This window comes from Miscanthus floridulus, chromosome 8 (assembly GCF_019320115.1).
Source record: "Miscanthus floridulus cultivar M001 chromosome 8, ASM1932011v1, whole genome shotgun sequence".
NCBI lineage: Eukaryota > Viridiplantae > Streptophyta > Magnoliopsida > Poales > Poaceae > Miscanthus > Miscanthus floridulus.
The window spans coordinates 215,890,438-215,901,654 of NC_089587.1; positions in this window are offsets into that span (position 1 = coordinate 215,890,438).

The following is an 11,217-nucleotide window of genomic DNA, read 5'->3' on the forward strand; positions in this document are numbered from 1 at the left end:
CTCTTTTTTCGCACAAGAACAGGATTTGCTAACCACTCTGGGTGGTATACTTCCTTAATGAATCCTGTGGCCAGCAGTTTGGCTATCTCCTCACCGATGGCCCTATGTTTCTCCTCGTCGAAGCGGCATAGGCGTTGCTTCACCGGCTTGGAGCCCGAGTGAATTTTTTAGGTATGCTCGGCGACCTCCCTCAGGATGCCCAGCATATCCGAGGGTTTCCACGCAAAGATGTCTTTGTTATCACGGAGGAAGTCGACGAGCGCGCTTTCCTATTCGGAGGAGAGCGCGGTCCCGATACGGTCTTTTTTGCCCTCGGAGTTGCTGGGGTCCAAGAGGACCTCCTTGGGTCCTTCCGCTGATTTGAACGACCTGGGCGACCTCTTCACGTTGGGTGCCCCTTCAACGACCTCCTCCCTGAGGGTGGCGAGCTCTTTGGAGGCGATGACTGCGGATACGTGTCCGTAGCATTCGACTTCGCACTCGTAAGCGCGCTGGAAGGAGGTGTCGATGGTGATGATCCTGTGGGGGCCCGACATCTTCAGCTTAAGGTATGTATAATTGGGGATGGCCATGAACTTTGTGTAGCATGGTCATCCTAGGATAGCGTGGAAAGTCCTCGGGAACCCCACTACGTCGAAGGTGAGGGTCTCAGTCCGGTAATTGGACCGATCCCCGAAAGTGATGGGCAGATCGATCTACCCTAGTGGCGTGGCTTGCCTACCAGGCACGACGCCATGGAAAGGCACTCAGATGGGACGGAGGTTCGTTTGGTCGATGCCCATCTCGTCGAGCGTCTTGGTGTACATGATGTTGAGGCCGCTGCCTTCGTCTATTAGTACTTTCGCGAGCCGCTATGGACCGACGATCAGATCGATGACAAGCGGGTACCTTCCCGAGTGTGGGACGACATCTGGATGGTCGGTCCAGTCGAAGGTTATGGCGGATTCCAACCACTGGAGGAAGGCAGGCGTGGCCGATCAGGCTGTATAGACCTCGTGGCGCGTGACCTTCTAGCGATGCTTGGAGTCATAGGCCGTTGATCCTCCGAAGATCATGAGGGCACCGATCGGTATTGGGAAGGCGTCGTCCTTCTCCTCTGCGTCGTCTGTGGCAGGAACAGGTTCCTTCCCCTGCTCCCCTTTGTTAAGGCCCCCGGACAAGTATTTGCGTATGAGGCCACAATCCTTGTATAGATGCTTGGCTAGGAAGGCATGGTTTGGGCATGGCCCCTCGAGCATTTTCTCGAAGTGGTTCGGAGTGCTCTCCGTGGGCTTCCGGCCACCTTTGTGGTTGGCGGCAGCCACGAGTGAGTTGTCGCGTCGTTGCTTCTTACTTTTCCTTTTGGCGGGACGGTTGGAGGCGCCTTCGCCGGCGTCCTCGTCCCGCCTTGTCTTTCCGTCGGAGCGATCGAAGATGGCTCTGACCGCCTCCTCTCTAGAGGCGTGACTGGTGGCGATGTCCAAGAGTTCCTTGGTACTCCACGGGCCCCTGCGTCCTAGCTTGTGGACCAGGGATTCGCAGGTTGTCCCAGATAGGAAGGCTCCTATCACGCCGGCATCGGTGACATTAGGGAGCTCGTTGCACTGCTGAGAGAAGCGCCGGATGTATCCGTGGAGGGTTTCATCGGCCTTCTAGCGACAGTTCTTGAGGTCCCATGGGTTTCTAGGGCATTTGTACATGCCCTGGAAGTTGCCCACGAAGATCTCCGTCAGATCTGCCCAACTTTGAATGGCGTTGGACGGTAAGTGCTCCAGCCATGCTCGCGCCGAATTAGCCAAGAATAGCGGGAGATTGCGAACAATGAAATTGTCATCACTCGCTCCACCGGCCTGACATGGAAGCCGATAGTCTTCGAGCCAAAGCCTGAGATTTGTTTTGCCAGAATATTTGGGGATGTTGGTAGGCGGTTGATACCTTAGGGGGAACGCAGCATTGAGGATGTGTCGACCGAAGGCCTGAGGACCTAGTAGGCCGGGGCTCGGGCTTCGGTCCTCGTTGCTGTCGTAGCATCCGCCACGTCGGGGATGGTAGCCACGGCGTGCTGCTTCTCCATCATCGCCGTGGGCGTGTTTCCGAGCGTCGATGATGCTGCGTACATCGCGGCCATGGCCGAGGAGTTGATGCACTGGGACAATGGAGGGCTGCCTACCGCCTGGCGATGTTTGGTGAACGGACGCGTCCTTGGTGGGATTCACTGAGGGCATGCACTGGCTGGTGTTGGGTTCATGTCGTCGAGACAACAAACTTTCTACCTGCTGCGCCGCCGCACGCTCGAGCAACGTGCGAATTTCTCGGCGGGCACGGCGATCCTCGGACGTCGTGGCCTCCGGAAGGCCATGCAGCAAGGCAGTTGCTGCGGTGTTGTGCTGGCTTGCTCGGGCAAAGTGAGGAAGGGTCCCATCGTCGGTGAGGATCCTTTGGTGTACGGTGCGGGCCGTGGCGCATGCGCGCCCCCCGTCATTGTGGCGTTCAATCTCGCGATTGATGTCCGCGTACTCCCGGATGATCCCTTGCCCGACCTCATCGATTTCATGCTGATGGGCCCTTAGCTGCTCCATCCTTAGGTGAGATGGGGCCATCATCTCTTCCCTAGATCTGCCGTCAGGGTTGTTTGTCGGGGTAACCTCTTCCCTGGAGACACTTTCAACGTGCCCCTCGGGGGTCTACGCCATGAAGTATTCCTGAGAAGGGTGGTGGCTCCCCCTACTAGAGTCTGAGCTGGAGAGCGATCCTGGCTCCTCATTGAGGAGCCCGTAGAGAGTCTCCGTATCATGCTCAATCGCCCCCACGAACTCGATGTCCGTGGGTGACTGAACCACACGTAGTGCCAGAAGGTGGCCAGCAGTCGCCGCAACGTTGCGGAGACCGAATGGAAATGCTATCAGGGTGCTCCGTACGGGGCCTTTCGGAAATAGGGCGACATTGCGTGAGGCCTCCCTTGATGACCGGGGTCCAAGGGAGTTGTCGGGCAGGCCCTCAAGCCTCAGATGGCTGAGGTTGATGGAAGGGAGAGACTAGGCGGCCATGTGAGTCAGCGCCAGCTCTCCTCCTAGTGTGACGATGAAATCTAGGTCGCCGAAACACACGTGTGTGCCTAGGGCCCAGCTGATTGCGTGGGTGGCCATCCGAGGCCAGATTTGGAACGCGCAAGTCCCCTACCAACACGCCAACTATCGGTGTTTCGTACAAGCATCGGCAAGTAAATTTATAGTAATGCGCGTTAGGCTCGGATGATGCACTAAAGGACACAAGATTTATACTGGTTCGGGCCGAATGTCCCTACGTCTAGTTTGTGGCTGCTCGTGTTATTAGCACCGAAAACGGTTCGTAGTAGGGGGTACAAACGATCGAGAGAGAGACTGGTCCCAAGTCTCTGATGGAAGGGTTGAAAGGAGGCCAAGAGCTTGATCGTAGCTTGACTGTGTGAGTGTTGTGTACTATGCCATCAAAGATCGGTCCCCTTGATGGAGGAAGCATATCCCCTTTTATAGATGAAGGGCTGGCTTTACAAGGGTGAGGGCTTTAGGATGTGTACTCTACCTAGTCTTGTGGCTCACGTCTACCCGGCCTGGTTCTTCATTCTGATGAGTGCGAAGGAAGATAAGCGCCTACAATACTATCGATGCCTCTGTAGAATGTCAAGTTGGTTACAGAATGCTGCCCTGTGCAGGGTATGGGCTGTAGTATAGTGGTTTTGACTTATGAGCCTCCCCCAGCCTTGCTCTGCACGCCTTCTAGTTCCTATGAGTCTTCGTTGGAGGGACGTGGGGTCAGGGTCCGGAGTAGCGCCGTGGCCAAGGTCTTCTGACTTGGTGGACCTAAGGGGTCGGGAAGCAGGCACAGCTCCCTTAGGTCCATAGCGTGGTGACGGAATATCCATCGTTCGTGGAGATAGCAAATCCTTTTCTAGAGCGTAGCGGTTGTCGTATATCTTCGTCGGGTTCCGTATCCTAGAGCTGAAGGCGGCGCCTACAACTTTATAGGGCGAGGAGCACACACCTAAAATACCTTTCAGGCTCTGCGGTGCCCGGAAGGGTCTAAAGCACTTGTCCCATCGTTCCCTGGTAGTACTTTTCCTGCCAGGGCGCACGGTATGGTCCTTGAAGCCATTGTTGACCCAAACGTCTTGTCTTGCCCTGTACCCATCACCATGAGGGAATAGGGAGAAGTTGTCAGGAAAGATGAAATCAGTCTTTAGATATCGAGCAGGGCGAGGCTCGTTCCTGGCCGTCGGGTGAAGCAGAGGCTAGTCTTTATCTCTTGGTCGAGACCGAGCCCGCCCCTTTAGGGTCGGGCGAGGCGGAGTCTATCCCTCAGCCCTCAAGTGAAACCGAGCCCACCCCAAAGGCGTTGGGCAAGACAGAGACTAGCCCTGAGCCCTCGGGCGAGGCAGAGCTATCTCAAAGGCGTCGGGCGAGGCAGAGTCTTTCCCTCAGCCCTCGGGCGAGACCGAGCTTGCCCCAAAGGCGTCGGGCGAGGTGGAACCAAACTCATGTCATTCGAGCAAGAGACGTTATGGCGCCCTTATCCATCCAGAAGCTTTTAACGCTCGGTGGTTATTGGTTCCACCTTCTGGGTACCCCGGTATTAGGTCCCCAACACATCTGCAAGGTACCATCCTTCTTCTTCATGAAAATAGCCGGGCAACCCTATGGTGAAGAACTCAGGCGGATGAAACCTTTGTCCATCAACTCTTCTAGTTGCTTCTTCATTTCTGCTAGTTCTCTCGGAGCCATGCGGTATGGGCGTCTGGAGATGGGAGTAGTACCAGGTTCAAGCTCAATGGAGAATTCTACCTCTCTGTCTGGTGGCAATCCAGGAAGATCTTCAGGGAAAACATCTGGGAACTCACATACTACCAGAACAGAGGTAAGATCAGGAGCAGCTTCAGTATGGGCAGCAATAGGTAAGACTGGTTCTGAGGGTATAATAAGAGACATCCTATCCTCAGAAGAAGGAAGCCGTAACTCCATGCTTCTTCTCTGCATATCCAATACTACCCCATACATCCGCAACTAGTTCATTCCAAGAATAGCATCAATGCCTTGCCCAGGCATTATCATGAACTATAGACGGTAAGTGTGGCTGGCTAATACCAAACTTACTGTATCCGTGTGGGTATTGATGAACATCTGTGAACCCACAGCACAAATCTTATAGGCATACGGTATAGCCAATAGTGATAAGTTGTGCTACTCTACAAACCCCATGCTCATAAAGAAATGCGATGCACCAGAATCAAACAACACCAAAGCTAGATGGGAGTCGATGGTAAACATACCAGCCATAACTATCTCTTGCTACACAACCTGCTGAGCATCCGTGAAGTGCACCTAGCCAGATCTGCTGGGCACCTTCCTCTTGATGATAGTCCTCTTAATAAGCCTAGAATTTGCAGACGGCTGAGACGACTGAGCTGCCTGATGTTGAGGACACTCCCTGGCATAGTGGCCATCCTTGCCACACTTGAAACAAGCACCAGGCTTATTCCCGAACCCCTGACGAGGTGGGACCTACTGTCCCTGAGACTGCTGAGGTTGCACCTACTGCGGAGGTGCCCGATACTGAGTAGAAGAAGTCTGCGATGTCTGCTGGGGTGACTGAAATGGAGGCCCACCGGATGGTTGATAGGGCCCCCGCCTAACAACTTATACCTTTTGTGTGTGAGGGTGGCTAGAGGATCCAGCTGCCACCCGCTTCCTCTTCCACTCCGCCTGAGATGCCCGCTGAAAACCCTCAAGAGCAATAACGGCGTTCATCAGAGCCTCAAAGGTCTGATAGGTCCCCAGATACAGTTTCTCCTAAAGGAGAGGAGCGAGACCCCAGAAGAAATGTTCCTTCTTCTTGTCATCCGTATCCACCTAACTGCCAGCATACTGAGCTAAATGGTTAAACTAGGTCACATACTCCATTATCGTCCTATTTCCCTGGCATAGCTCCAGGAACTCAGTCACTTTCTGGTTGATAACACCAACAGGGATAAAGAACTCTCGAAAGGCGGTGGAGAACTCCTACCATGTTGCTGGATGATCTGGCAGCTCCGTGGTCTGGAAAGTTTCCCACCATGCACCTATGGACCCCAAAAGCTGCTGAGATGCAAAGTGCACCTTCTGCTCGTCGGTCACTCCGAGCAGCCGAAACTTCTACTCCATAGTGTGAACCCAGTGCTCCGCCTCCAAGGGCTCACCCGACGTCGTGAACATGGGTGGGTGAGTCTTGAGGAAGTCCTGGTAAGAGGACTATCCCTCAGGACGGCGAGCACCACTCCCATTCCCACCGTTGCCCTCGGGACCTCCACGGGCAAGGCCCGTAATGGCCTGTGCCATAATCTCCATGGCACAAGCTGTCTCCTGGCGAGCAGTGGCTGACTCTCGGTGAGCAGCCAATAGCTCCGCCATGATCTTCGTGAGGGTCATCGGTGGAGGCGGTGGCGGCGGTGGGAAAGGATGAGGAACCAGAGGTGGAACCTTCTGACCTCCCCATTGCCACGCTCAAAGGCCCGAGCACTGTCACCCTAGCCCTCATTGGCCACCCCCAAACTGGTGCTCCCGCGTCCAGACCTTAAGTTCATCTATAAGAGATAGGGACCATTCTTTAGAACACATTTCCGATCAGGATCAAGGGATTAGAGAGATAACAGCACAATTTATTAAAGCATTCATTTAGCTAGTCCTACTAATTTACTACCCACTTATACATGAAGGGGGATTTTAGTTCAAGTAAGATGCTATTATCATGATGCATGCTTCGACCTATTCGTTCGCTCAAGCCGGAATATAGCGGCATTCGTAGAATTTTCGGCACATCGCACACTCACTTTCCGTATTCTAAATGATTTCTTACGCAATGTAAGTCAGTGTACCTATAGAAAACTGATTAGATAAAACCAGTGTCGCTATCCTAGATAGACCATATTGCTAGGGCTTATACTTATTTACATAATGTAATCGCATCCTACTTTTCGCAAAACTTTTGTTGGTCAAATTTTTTGTTTTGGAAAAGAGTGATGAAACTCATGACCCTTATTGGCTCTGGTACCAACTATGGTAGAACCACCCGAAATAGCGCACCTACAGAGGCACTCGTCTTCCACCAGACACTAAGCACCCCGAAAGCAAGCTACATCGAGTGGTGTCCGTCGGGCACACCCCGAGGGAGAACCTGAAAGATCTATATTTTTTCTCAAGGATCCAATAATGAGAATGAGTTACAACACAAGTACATTTCATACATTAGAGTTTCTTAAAAAGTACATTATTATAATACCAAATACCAGAGTTCGAAATGATAAACAGCGGAATTTAAAAAAATAACATCTAGCGATAGGGACGAGGATTCCGTCTGAGCCCACCAGAAGGATCCTCCACATAAGGTACTCTTCAAGCATCACCTGCAATAGGGGTAAATAAACCCTGAGTACTCAATGTACTCGCAAGACTTATCCGACTAGTGGAAATACTTTCTTGACTCCAAGGGATATGCTAGGCTTTATGGTTGCTGGTTTTCTTTAGCAGAAAGCAATACTAACAGTGAGTCCTTATTCATGTATTATTCTTATCAGCCGTATTAAGTTTTCATCTAGCCAGTCTATATAAGCACCTGTTCTACATTCAAGCAAGGGTTGAGCAATCAGTTCTGTTCATTCTCCTTTTCCACTTTCAGTTCTTACTACAGTGCTAAACCGTAGACAAGTCATACCGGATCGCCCGACGATTCACGAATCAATGTGCCTAGCTGGGTGCCCCAAAAACACACGCCCCGCTTGTACCCTAGGCACAAGTAGGACTAACACGCCACTCTCCTGTCCTAGGTGTCTAGGTCCCCGTCCAAACTTGGACTCCAAGCCCCCACCCCTGAGCCCTGGACTCAGTCCCGGGTGTGGCACAATGCGAAGGGATTGGTGGAGGAAGCGCAAACTGGAACGCAGCGCCGAGGTCGGAGCACGACGGCGGGCACCCTACAAGCACGGCGACACCGTTCCGGTGATCGTCAGCACGGCCAGGGCACAACAAGTAGCAGATGAGCACTAGAGACTCACCATGAAACTGAAAGACGCGATGACTCGACTGGAGATGGCTCAAGCCGAGCCGGCCATGTGCACGCGATGTGGTGCGACGGCGCACGGCAATGGCATGGCTATGCCAAGGGCTGCTCTATAGTGGTTGAGCCTAGGCTATGGCGAGCACGGTGATGACCAGCTAGAGGAGGGGCTAGGTGAGCAAGGAATTGGGATGGAATGCTTCAGTTGCGTGGCTATCCGATGGCATAGGACACCATGGTCTTATGGACCCAGCAAGCAGCGATTCAAAATTGGAGCACAGGACTGAGCTATAGGCGGTGATGTGGGGTCATTAAGGCTACAGGCTATCTGGTGGAGTCGAACACGTGGTCAATTTGAATCAAGACGCTGCTACCTCGGTGAATTTGAAAGAAGCGTCTCGGCGGCCATGGAGATAGCGGAGGCAGGGGGTCCTGTCATGGCTTGGCTTGGTCCATCTATGGTGTCAATGCAACGAGCCAACACACCACTATGGGTGACAGCAGGACAAGTGGGACATGCCCCAGACGGCTATCCACATGGCCATTGTGGCAAGACGACGAGGCACGGTATGGCGCCACCACGGCGGGTAGTGCTAGACAAAGGACGCGGCACGATGGGACATGGAGGGAAAGGCGGAGCAGGCGAACATCCTTCGAGCGAGCAGCCAAGAGAAGCCAGCGATCAGTACCGTGCATGGTCGCTGCGACATGAACGTAGGACCCGGTGCACATATGGACAAAGCGAGGTAGGGCAAGGCTCAATAGAGTTGGTCGGCGGCCTGGGCGCAGTGCAACAGCCAGCGAGGTGACCCGCGCGCCAGCGAGGCAGCAAACAGCCAAGGCAAAAATGCAGGGTCAGTGCGTGTTGCTGTCACAGCGGCATGAGGATGAGGACAGCGCCTCGTCGTGCCGTGCGAGCCAGCCATGGCGATAGGCAAGCAGCAACGAAGTGCATGGCCAGCAGTGAAGGCAGACGGCCTTGGCGCGCAGCGCCAGAGCCATGCGCGTGCTCCGGCGGGGCGGTGGGACGCGGTCGGCGTGGTAGTGCGCTGGCAAGCCAGCAGCGTGCTAGGCCAACGGTGACCGCGCCCAGTGCCAACTCAAGTGATGTGCACGCTTTTTAAAGCAAGTAGAAAACTTGTTTGCAAAGCTCCGAACGCCAAACTACTTGCTCGATGCGCAAGATGGCACCTCAAGCTATCAATCACAACAGTGACATTGGGCTATTTCCTAAGCCGATCGTTCTACAACACTGGCCAAAGTTAGCTTCGTCGACCTTCTTTCAAGCCTACGTGAATGGGTGTCATTCCGAACGGTTTCGCGTTGAACCCCAAATCTGGCCTACTTGATGTTCTAACCAGCTATCCTGGTCCGTGACCACACACATTTCATCGTCGTTAGCCAAACGTTCTATAGCACTTTTATTTCGACAACCATTCGATCAGAATACTAAACAGTATTATATGAAACGTAACCTTTGTCTCATGTTTCGTATGAACGTTTCAAGTGCCGAACATCGAATTATAATTCATGTCATACACATATGCACATAATTCTGATGCTTAAGAAATGTTTAGCAGGAATAATACAATGTAACACAGAGGGTGTTACAGATTTGGACGGTCAGTTGATGCAGGAGCAGTTTCATTCAACTGCAGTAGGTTGTATAAGCAATGACTTCGATGTGAATGAGTTCAAATGGGAAGAGGAGGAGCGGGAGGAGGAGGACATGATCGGTGATGTAGTTAGCAGTGATTCAGACGATTCTGATGATGACCAAGGAGTTACAGATGTTATGGCAACAACGACTGATGCCATGCCAGTACCGGTACATACTATACCATTACTAGTACCAACTGAGGTTTTGCAAGGTGTCCATGCTCAGGGTAGACAAGTCATAGATTTGGCTACAGATGATATCCCCTATGATTCATGGGCCAGAATTAGCGAAGCGTAGCAGTATGTTCCACCACCACCTTACACAGTGACTGAGCTTGAGCAACTAAGGTCTAAGAATGTACCTTTCAGAGGCGTTCCGAACTATAGGGATGTCAGCATGACGGATATGACAGTTTGTGATACCGGTCTCTAGATGTGTAGGAATTCATTGTATAACCATCAGACAGAAACCCTTAGGAAGAGGATGATATTCAACACAATATCAGAGATAAAACTCTCCCTTTAGGACTATGCTGTATACCACCATAGACCATATACCGTCACTCATTTAGACCAGGAGTTGAGGTACCACTTGATATGCAAAAATAGTTGTCTGTCGAGGTTAAATGCTCGAAGGAGATAGAGTGATGGCAAGTGGAGGATAACTAAAGTTGTCGAATGATGAGGACATGGCACCTTCGGATACGAACAATGATTATAAGGTGCGCTTATTCCTACATTTGCATAGTGGCTTTGGTTATAATTCACTTGGTTCCACATGTACATGTCACTATTTGATTATAGGTTTAAATGTGTTTCATAATGGAAGTTCATCAAAGTTGAACTTTTGGTTCGTCGGCAGCCCGACAGTGCCTCATTGGGAAGGCCATAACTCATCCATCCGGAGTGCGATCGAGGTCAATGAGCACTTGATGGAAAGCTTGTTTGATAACTTTCAAATAGATCTGGTCCCATCTCAATATCACGTCGGCAAGGCCTCCAAATTACCAATATATTCTGTCGCTATTTCTGGCGGGAGCTACACTGTCATCAGGGGCTTGTTAGACATCCTTGGGACCCAGGCCCAAGTTGGAGCACACCCCAAGAAGATAGAGAACACCTAAGAGATGGCCTTGGACATCCTCCTCCTTAGCCACCACCTTAGGAGGCTAGCAAGGACGTCCAATCCAAGCCAGAGGCCCAGTCTAATCTGAGTTCGAGTCTGCCTCGGTCATCAGGACCAGTCTATAATAAAATGGACGCCCCGGATGCATCCAAACTCTGTTTTCGATGATCCACATATGGATGGAAAGATAATTTGATAAGGAAGAAAATCCAAGTGGTTTCACATCAAAAGCTCTTCGGAATCAACTGGAATCATCGAAACAAGTCAGCGTCCAGAATCTGTCAGGGTGCTGCGACACCTTCTTTTGGGCCGTTGGGCCTTGTAACGTGTTGGGACACCTTTAGGACATGAAGAGGGATCCTTGGACGTCCCTTAGGTTATATAATCAGTAG